Here is a 10,111-nt window from a genome sequence, read left to right on the forward strand (position 1 = left end):
AACAATGGAAGTAAGATCAGAATATATTTTTTGTGAGAAAGAAATTGAGAGGATTTTGCTCTAGATGGGATATTTCAGCACTGGGAGATGGGACCAGGGTCTCTTTCCCCTCTCCTATGCAACTTACCTGTGGCATGAAAAGAGTCCCAATCAGCTACTTGCACACCAGCAATGCCGTCTTTAAGCACCACCCAATGGAAAGCTATATGTATGCCCACACATGACATTTTTATTTTGTATTCTCTCTTTTAGCACGCCAAAAATCCTATCATTTGGTTCCCTGACCAGTAAGGCAGATTGAGTGGCTCCTGGGAATCCCTCTCATTTTGAGTCCCTCTTCCTTAAAACCACCTCTTTCTTCCTCTGGGACAGTATACTTGCCACTGCTAATATGCATACAACAGTAACCTTACACATTGAACATGGGTGAGATACCGTCTGGGTTTTTTGTTTGTTTGTTTGTTTGTTTGTTTCTGTTCCTTAGCAAGATTGTGACAGAAAACCCACCCTGACATCCCCAACCAGGGTTACTAGTTTCCACATTCCTTAGGCCACATGGCTGGAGGTAACACTGAGATTTTTGTGTGCTGAGATCCTGCCCTGCTCTCATGCTTACCTGCCAAGAAGAATGGGTGTTGGAATTTTGCCTGTCACACTTTCAAAATAGATTATGATCTCTTATGTTGTGTGTGACTGAGCACAGCTTCCATGTTCCTTGGGGAAGCTATAGCTCTTAGTTCCTGAGGTGAAATTGTTCTCTCAGCTCCCTTATAATTCGGTCATGGGGACCACTTCCTGTCCTCCTGAAAACACCCCTTTGTGGTGCCTGGTTTGTAACCTTGGTGCTTTGGGCCTCTAAAAGGCTACAACAACCAAAAAGCTAGTCTTTTATTTATGCTTTTGTCAAAACGGTCAAAAGTTGGCCAAAACCCTTCATTTTTAGGCCTTCTTCACTTTAAGGACATGGTTTTCTCTCACTCTGTCTTCTGTGATGGCCCAAATACTCCTGGCTCGCTCTGCTCCACCAGGATTTCTCCCTTCCCCTCACTTAAGATGTGGCTTCTGTCTTTACAGCTTCTCCCCATATCTTTCATACCAAATCCCACTGCTTTCACAGCCAAAGGTTTCTATGCCCCCTGTGTCATCCTCTCCTCCTCCTTTACCCCCAGGGTCTCCAATCCTCTCTCTAGGGTCTCCAATCTTCCCCCTAGTGTCTCCAATCTTTCCCCTATGGTCTCTAATCCTTCCCCTAGCATTTCTCACAAGGCTCTCACTTCTCAATCCCCCTGCTCTAGCCATCTGTCCCATCTGAGTGTTCTTTTTCTCCTTCCCCTGCATCACCATTTTCTCTGCCTGCCCACCATACTCAGTCTCTGGCATTGCAGACTTCTGGCAGGCCAAATTCTTGCCAGCACCCATGTTGATTACACACATGCACCTGCTGGGCTCATCTATACTGCTATTTTGGGACCAGGGTGGACCTAAATGATTAAGTAATATTTGTGTTCATTCTTTTTAACTTTCTGAGCTACCTCAGATTAACCATCATTTAGGGTCTTTTTCTTGTATTCTTATTTCAAGAGATATCTATTAATTGATCTATAAGAAGGTTCACTCTACTCTATTTATGATAGTTCAAGTTGGCCAAATATATTTGAGTTAATTCTAATTTTATAAGATGATTATCAGTTTATATATCTGTTGTCAATTTGTCCAGTTGTCTGCTCTAATAGCAGCTTTTTCTTTTTATTTGAGCTCAACAACTTTTCCCTCAACATTTATATTTTCAAATCATGTAATAAAGGTTTATTTGGGTAACAGATTTAAAAGACATGCTTTCACCTAGGTTTCCAGCTGGTCAAAATGAGGCTAAAATTGGTTAAAAATATCCCTTGGGGTGAGGCAACATTAAACAGCCCTCCAACTGATAAACAAGAAAGTAGCCACCTGGTAACATTTTTAAAAATTTGTTTTAATTTCAAAGAGATTAAAATAAAAGAGGACTTAACAAATGAGATTGGAGCACAATTGAAGCAACACAGTATTTCAACACAAGACAACCTGACATCAGTAACTACTATAATGTCTCTTTCATTGAAGGAGTTGAGTATATTTTCATACACAATAGTATCAAACATAACAAAATATTATAAAACCATCAAAGAGCATGAAAGTATTACAGATTATTCAGAACCAAATAACACAAAATGAACAATGGTTACTGTATTATCTCATTGTCCATCAAATATTTGTTTATACTATCACAAATAATACAATCAATAAGATACAACAAGATAGAATCAATGGGAACAGAAGACTAAAACCATGTTAGCACTTCAAAACAAGATTATATTAAATCAGCACTAGCTATTATAATGTCTTGTTTTCTTAAAAAAAAGCTGTTCAAATAATCATAGATAATACAGTAACCATTGTTCATTTTGTGTTATTTGGTTCTGAATAAAATCAAACAACCCAGAATGAAACCATTCTGAATAATGAATGGGAATATTATAAGGCTCCAAAGCAATGCAATGGAGAAGCAGGATTACTACAAACTCTTATGTACTCTTACTATTTCTCAAACTAGGGAGACTATATGGTATTTACACATGGACAACCAGGTAACTTTAACCAGATAAGGTTCACTGATTGTAGGTCCAAATAAACTCTATAGCCTCATGGGAGAAAGCTCAAGTAAAGTTCACATTACAAAGACAATTCATTGTTGCTGATCTGATGGTATATTCATGCCTTCAATTATATTTTGTTTCATATCTAGATGTCTTATGACTTTTTCTTGTGTTTCAGCCTGGTGATTTAGATCAGGCCAATACAAGATCACCAATCAAATCAAATTTTTAGCAGAAATTTATGTAATGTAATAATGAGCAGTCCAAAATATGTCACAAATTTCTGCAGTGCTCAAATGTTAAAACACCCAAGGTTAATAGAAAATAACAGTTCCATTTAATGTTCTATATTAAGTTTATTGCTTGTCCCACACTGTATAGTATTAATCTTCTGGATGTTTAACAGCTACAGTTAAGAGATAATTATAAATTCCCTTTTGATTCCTTGTGCTAGGATCCACCAGATATTTTCTAGAAAAAAAAAAAAACGGTTATATGATGCAGGGGGCAACAGAACAATGAGACCAGCAGTGGGGCTGAGACTGGGGAAGCAGCCAGGTCAGAGCCAGTCCAAGCCTGTCTGTCAGCACTGGCTCAGCCTTTAGGAAAGGGATGCATTTGCTTGGTGTTTTGTCTTGAGGCCTGACCCAAAACAGGAGGTATCCATCCCCCCCCATGGTTGCAAGGTATCTGGGCTTTTGCATTGGCCATTTCTAGGACCTAGTCCTGTCTCACTGCCTATATATTTCTAACTAACTCAGCTGCCTGTAACAATAGGGCTGGGACTCAAAGGAGCAAGGGATAAATACAGATTGCTTATAGCCTTGGAAGAGACAATCACCTCCTGCTCTGACAAAATCTCAAGACAAAAGCCAACAGAAATACACCAAATGCTAAGGACCAATAGTTCAAATAGTTCTCTATCACAGTGAAGAAGTCAAGACTCACCATCCCAAATCCCTACAGGAAGAGTCCCTGCTGTTAAGCAAGCCCACTTATTATGGGACATGCTCCATATTGAATCAATTTTACCTGAGCAGCTGACACTATTGGTTGAACACAGCTCTATCCCACCTTATGCTCACCTTGCAAATTCCCAGTCTTCCCCTCTTTTGACCCATCTAACCTCCTGTTTTTACTCTACAAATACAGAGTCTTTGGCAACCCACTCAGGACCCCTTCTGTCTCCCAGACAGAAGCTTTCTTCCTCTCAGTAAATATATTCCATTCTTAAACTCCATCATTCTGAACAGTATTCTTCTATTTTAGAGAACACAAACTCATACCAGACATATAGTAGGTCAGGAGTTACATTCCCCTCTATCATTAACATGAGCCAAATTAAGAAATATATCTTTATGATTTGTCTGAATACTTTTTCCTTTTCCTGCAGTTTTAAGTAATCAATACAATGCACAGTGGTTGTATTCCTGGCAATGTATAAAGCTGTATACATCAGTCATTATAAATGTAAAATAATTGGTTTGAGTGTATAATTTAGCAAGAACTAGATATTGCCATGGCAGTAGGTTATCTCTTATAAAAGTGAAGGTTCACCTAAAATTGTTCAGAACAATTTCTACATTATTGGCTGCTTCAACAATTTTAAGATGCATGAACTGTGTATTTTTGCCTTTTTCTAGAAAGCTTCAATTATGTTATTAAAAGAAGTCTGTGTTCCTGTAGGACCCTGTTTATATTTTGATGCTTTTTCTGCATTGAAGTTTGTATGAAGATTTATTTTTATCTTAGGATGAAACTCACTGCATTGACACTGATGGAGTTAAGCAACAGTCTACTACATTAATTTCAATTAGATATTCATGGTATTGATCATATGAATTACTGAGGAGGTACATAGATAAGAATCAATACTGTTAGCATATCTGGTGCAATAGAGAAGCAGAATATAAGACACAGTAAAAGTGGCCTTTCTATTCAAGGAATGTGAGGAGGAGCCCTAAAAAAACAAGAATTTTTTTTTTTTTTTACTGACTATGAGGTTAAGGGTATGCGTGACTTTGCCTGGATGTGGAGGTTGAAGCAGACATTTCCGTTATGTGAAGAGCTGATTGGAATTTTCTTCAGGCCCCTGGGAAAGAAATGAAGAAGTTGTAATCAGGGAAAAAGTGGAAGTTGCCATATGGTTAGCATCCCTGATTGGGCCTTCCACCATGTTGAACTAAAAGCAGGAGGTCCTGTAACTCATTCTAGGGCAAAACTCTTTCAAGTACATCCCTCAATTTGAATGATGAAATAAAAATAAAGAATTTTTGCTATGTGTCTTCCTCCAAGGCTGCAGGTAAACCATTCAAAAGAAATATTTTGAGCCATATCCTTAATAAATTCTAGATTCCATAACCAAAATTACAGATCAGTTCACTTTCAGAAAACAGAAGCAGCACTTAAATACAGGCATAAAGGCCTTCACTGAGAGTATCCCTGAAGAGGTGAGATCAACTTTATAGAACACAAACTACTACTCATTTATCTGAGTTCACTAAAGAGAAAAATTTATAATGGTGTTGCTACAGGGGAAAGAAACTCCTGATCTAGTATGTCCAGTATGAATTTGTATTCTCTAAAATTAAAGAATAAATTTTAGGAACAACAGAATTTAAGAGTAGAGTATATTTATTGGAAGAAAGAAAGCTGTCTGAGAGAGAGAAGGGGTCCTGAGTGGGTTGCCAAAGACACTTTTCTAGGGACATTTATAGAGTAAAATAATTTGGTGAGATGGGTTTAAGGTGGGAATACTGGGAACTCACAAGGCAGATGGGCATAAGATGGAACAGAAATATAGAAGCCAATAAGATTAATAGTTCAGGTAAAGTTGATTAAATTGGGAACAAATGGGGAAGCCTGTCACACAGAGAGCAGGCATTCTTATGTAGTAGTGACTCTTTAATTAGGGGGTTCACAGGTGACTCAGGACTTCACCGGGATAATAGGAATTATTTAAAGTATCAGGCTTTAAGATAGGGATACATTTATTTGAGTGGTGACTGCTGATTTCCTCAGAGTGCTAGGGAAGTATTTTCAAATGAATCCTTAAAATATCAATGCATTTGCTTAATATTTTGTCCTGAGGTTTGACTCTTACCAGGAAGTATCTGGCTTCCCCAGAGTTGCAAGGTATCTGGGTTTCTGCATGGGCTCCTTGGAGGACCTAGCCCTGTCTCAATGCCAACTTTATTTGACTAACTCAGCTCAGTATTGTTTGGAAAATTCAATAAAAATATCTTCTGCTCTGGGTGAATGTACTGGGGATGACAGTGTGCAATGTATTTAACCACTGTTGTCCCTGATTAACATCTTTTGAAATTCAGTTTTACTTTTTCTTTTTATCCTTGAAATAACATGGATCTGGAAATAAAAAGCCTGAGGTAAATCTCTTTGGTACAAGCACTCCTCTGTGGATATCATCACTGAAGGAGACAGCCAGCTCCAGTCTATCATTTGGGATCCTCTCTTGTAGGGAGGGGTTCCTTTCCCTGTTTATTCTTGACTTGCAAGTAGGGCAGTAGAGCAAGACTCAATCAGTGATGAATAGGTGGGATATATGAACTGTCCAACCAGGTGGGCCATGACAGGTGGTCTCTTAGGTCTTTCCTGTATCAGGGCATTATTGACCTGTTGTGAGCACAATACAGGAGCAGAATGTTTGCTGGATCTCATTTAGTCATTTCAATGTCATGTGGCCTGATTAGGAAGGAATCTGGGAGATCTTCGAGCTGCAGAATGCTGAGGTTGTGGATGGGAGCCCACAAGTAGGTTGCAAAAGGCCTAAACCAGTTACAAGTGAGTAGAAGCAGTTTCAGTGTCTCAATCCTCAAGTATTTAGTTAGCTTCCACTCCTGAGGTCCTCCAGCATTGGCTGTGGGTCATCAATTGTGCATTTTGCCTCTTTCTGGTGGCAAGCGTGACTCTATCTTCAGTTTGACAGCAGCAGATTCCAGTATCATCTTTGAAATTCTCTGCTGCCTTGGCACCTCCACAAGCTCAGTGAGGGAAGGAACTTGGGGACACCCTGACTCTGATGCATTTTGAAGATGCTACAAAAGTACTGAGGAAGGTCTCTGCCCCATTGCTGTGAGAAGCAGACTTGGAGGGTCTGATGTTTATAAATGTCTGTGATACAGGGCCTTATAGCCATGACTGTTCTCCTTAAACTTGTGCTTTGTTGTATTTAGAGTGATCTCCTAAATTTATATTATATTCTTGTGTTTCCATCCTCATCACAGGTGTTGGCAAATGTACTGAGTATTCAAAGATGTGTAGTGATATGTCTCAGTGGAGGAAGGCTTCGCAAACACCTGGCGAACTCCTGTGTATCATACAGAATAATGCAAAGAATTTTGAACATAATTATTTTAGGTGACGCCTTTGCTCATGGACTGATTGTGAGAACAGCCATGGATTTTTGAATTCTGAGAAAAATGAAGCAGATATGAAAGTGTTATGAAGGGCAGGGTAAAGTGTGCTTGCTAAGGACAAATTCCAGAATCACCTGCCTATTAAACTCTCATTGAAAAATGCCAAAATTTATGCATTTGCATTGATACATGTACATGATATCCTTCTGAATGGAAAGGAATAGGGGTGTCATCTCTGAATTAACAGCTGACTTCACAGGTTGGCTGATAATACACATTGTTTACATATAGAAATGTTCTGCAATGGACTTTATTAAGTGGTGTAAAATAGAAGCCCTAAATAGAAGTTGTGCTGCAGGGATATCCATTGTTAGGCATGAAGGGTTTTCTGTGTAGTGTGGATCAGAGCAGCATGGAAAGGATGTGCAAGTGATTGGCATGGTACAGGGTGTCAATAGCAGGATTTACAACTGAGAGGATCTTTACTGAAAGTAAAGTAGTTCTTAGGGTAAGCAAAAGTTAAAGTTGGCTTCTGATTTCTTACTTGAGATGAATAACACCAGCTCTGTCAATAATCAGTATTCAAAATACATGTTAAAGCATGAATTCTGTGTTCCATAATTCAGATCCAATTTTGATTTTCTCTAATTATGTGCCAGTGACATGAAGTAGGAATTTGAATCTTTTTTTTTGTACCAGGGATTGAACTCATTAGCTCATGCTTGCCAGGCAGCATTGTAGTTAGAGTGATCTCCTTAATTTATATTATATTCTTGTGTTTCCATCCTCATCACAGGTGTTGGCAAATGTACTGAGTTAAATACCCACTGAGATAAATACCCAAACATGAATGTGTTTTCTGTATAGTAAGGAAAGTATCAACATTCTACGTCAGAACATGTTGAAAGTTCTTGGAGTATTACTATATTGTATGAATATAATTTTTAAAACAAACCAATGGTGTTTTATGCAGTCAATTTTCAAGTTTCATTTTTTTGTGAGGTTTTGCCGTAAGGATCTTTATCTCTATTTCAGACAGCTCTGTAACTGAGGCTGGCCTCTAACTCAAGGCAGTTCTCTTGCATCAGCCTCACAAGATATATTTGTTATTTCTGAGTGAAAGGTGATCAGTTGGTGACTTTGAGCTATAATTTGCAATGTGTGCCTTGTTTCAATGTTTATACATTGTTTACATACACAGTTTTCCATTATCATTTGAGTTATTATTTAGGTACCATATTTGATGTTACTGATGTTTTCTTGTATGAAACTAAATTCAAATTTCAAAATGCTGGTTAAGTAAATTAAGAACAAAGGGCTCAGTAATCTAAATGAGATTTGAAGAGATATCACCTGTAGTCTATCAAAGTGAGTCATTAGACATTTGTCTACCCCTTTGCTTTGTGGTTGCTGGTCCAGCAGGATCCCACTGTGAGCTCTGCTTTATAGACAGTGCACAGGGACTCTTGCAGTGACTCAGCACAAAAATCAGTGCTCCCATTTGGCTGTGAGTTGCAATCTAGCATCCAAATTGATTTTTCAAAAAATGTGTCTACACATAAATTTAATCACCAAGACACAGAATTAAGCTTTGAAGATTTCAGTCTCCATTCAGCTGTGATGTTTGGTTTTACTTTGTTTAGTTTAGTTTTGTTTTATTGAGACAGGCTTTCACTATGTGCATCAGCTGGATTTGAAACCCATATTGTGCCTACAATTTCTTTGACTTTACAACAACCCTTCTCTCTCAGCTTCTTGAATGCTGGGATAATAGATATGCACCAACTCTGCTTTTGAATCAGATTTTTGTGAGCAAATTTAAGATATCCCAGGCCGTGAGTCTCAACCTTCCTTTGAGAAATATATGCATGAATCTTTAGTGTCATACTGTTATCACTTGGCCACTCAGCAGTTATCCTCTAACATCCCTTGGAAAGCACATTTGTTTATGCACTGACTATGCTGAGCGTCATTGGGGCAGTTGTCATTTTAACCAATCGATTCTTGTTTTGAATACATTACAATAGTCACTTTTATATTTCTTGCTATTTGATAAAAACTAACAAAAGTATGCAGTTTTTGATTATCTTTTATTTAAACAATTGCACTGGTAAGGACTTATGTTTTAAGGCTAAGTGTGATTCCTTTAATCCCAGCATCAACAGAGGATGAGATTAGATGATCATGGCTTGGAAGCTGACTTTGGGAGGCAATTTTGCTATATGTTCTAGCAGAATGTGTGGCAGTTGTTTTTATACCTGCATTTGAAGTTTAAGGAAACAGGTAAGTTTAGGTCAAGAATATAAATGTAGGATGGGATAACTGAAGCAAAGTGCAAATCATGATTTTTTTGGCTCAGGAAATGTGCTTTTCATGGTAATTTGTGCAGCAGTTTTAAATATGCCTGTATTAGAGTAAAACATAGTGAAACATGAATGAGCCAAGCATTCTATGCTCTGAATGTAGAGGCATTAACAAAACTTTTTTACTCAATGCTATTGTTGGTGCTTTTTATAGAAAATAAGATAGGGTAACAAAGCAAGCAAAAAGGATTATATAAGATTTTCATACTCATGCACAAATGAAGAAGCCAAAAAACAAAACAAAAAATTAAATGAAAAAGAATGAAGAAATAATCTACAGGATAGGAGATTGCATGTTACTCCCTGACAGCTAACTTTTAAATCCAATAGAAATGTGAAATGAATACACACTTTTCAGAACAGGTACAAATTGTCAAGAAATACCTGATGAACTATTGATCATTTATGTACAATAGACAAATGTGAATCAGTACACCATCTCATTGCAAAGACAAATCACCACAAGATTAAAATAACACTCATGAGACAGCAGGAGAAAAGAAACTATTTAACTTTGTTGGTGGAAATGTAAGCAAGTATTTCAGCCACTACTGAAGTCAGTGTTCAAAGTATCCAAATGATTAAACATAGTAAGTCCACTAAGTGCAGTGCTTCCATTTGTGGGTCTCATACTCAAAGATCTAAGGACCCACTGCAGTGATTCAGGCATATTCCTGTTTACTGCAGCAATAGTCACTTTTCTGTGGAGAGCATCAGGAAGCACTGCTCCATCACCACC

This window comes from Cavia porcellus, unplaced genomic scaffold, assembly GCF_034190915.1.
Source record: "Cavia porcellus strain 051 isolate PalLab524CR breed Dunkin Hartley unplaced genomic scaffold, mCavPor4.1 scaffold_32, whole genome shotgun sequence".
Taxonomy (NCBI): Eukaryota; Metazoa; Chordata; class Mammalia; order Rodentia; family Caviidae; genus Cavia; species Cavia porcellus.